General features: G+C 28.8%; 1 pseudogene; it reads right to left on the bottom strand.

Moving 5' to 3' along the window:
* Positions 1-105: 105 nt before the first annotated feature.
* LOC17895284 lies at positions 106-512 on the bottom strand (annotated as a pseudogene).
* Between the last annotated feature and the right edge of the window lie 722 nt (positions 513-1,234).

Below are 1,234 nucleotides of genomic sequence, written 5' to 3'. Positions count from 1 at the left end.
TCATTTTCAAATAGATTTACTTTGTTTTCTATAAAGTAAAATGTATATATTTCCGATAATATAAATGGTACAACAATTAAATAATCAATTTATGTTCAAAATCATTTAAGCCGATTTAAAAATTGTGACACAATGAGCCCACAAGTCGTCACTCTTCTTCAAATATTGTGATTCACGGGCAATTAAGGCTGGTCTATCAGCAATATATTTAATGAGAGTGTCGTGGCACACTTTTCCTTCTTAAACAAGATCGTGGCAGCAAGAATCCGTGATGGTTGCATTTCCAAAAACAACGGCGATTATATCCAAGGCACACTTAGGGGAGATTTTAACAAGACAAGTATCCCATGACGATTTTGCTTCGTTGTCATCGACTGAATATACTGGAACAAAGGCACAAACCAGAGCTACAACAATGAATAGCATACTGATCTGGGAGTTAAATTTAGCCATATCAGATTCCACGAGAAATTTACACACTAATTTTCTTGTATGAAAGTATGTGATCAAGTATGTTTTGTATTTGATATTTTAGACACAAACCTGAACAAGCTATTTATAGGTAAATTCAAAACCCAAAGTTACTATATCTCGTAGCGTATAAGAAAATAACTTAATTAATGAGAAGGAGTTTCATTTCTTCATAAATAAATATACTATTAACGTTTAAATTTGTATCTGAAAATATAGTTTTAAAATTTATTGAAAATTTTTAATACAACTAAAATATCATGCTTAATATTTTTTTAACTGTGGTAAATCATATACATTTCTAATCTAAATATTTAAGTATTAGTTTGAGAAACAATATATATGATTTTACATATAGTAATTTTTTTTCATATACTTATCTTTCATTTCTTATATACGATTGGCTACCTCACATTTATTATTCACATTAATAAAATTACTTTGAATTACTTATAAATGCCATCACCGATATGTTTTTGTTAACACTTTTTTAAGGGTTAAAATAAGATTGAAATAAGTATTTGCAAAATAACATGAGTTTCACATGAGCTATATACTAGGAAAATTGACAAAATCAACCCAGACTATTTGCTGGCGAATTTTTTTGATACCTAAACTACAATATCAACAAATATCACACATAAACTCACTAAAAATATAAATTCCCAACCTTAACAACGTGAAATTAGCCATAACCAATATTTCTAGAAACATCGTGATTTAACCGCTTAACGATAAAGACTCAGCCGACACCGTAGCAATA

Source organism: Capsella rubella, unplaced genomic scaffold, assembly GCF_000375325.1.
Source record: "Capsella rubella cultivar Monte Gargano unplaced genomic scaffold, Caprub1_0 scaffold_2, whole genome shotgun sequence".
NCBI lineage: Eukaryota > Viridiplantae > Streptophyta > Magnoliopsida > Brassicales > Brassicaceae > Capsella > Capsella rubella.
This window is presented reverse-complemented; position numbering and strand designations above follow the sequence as displayed.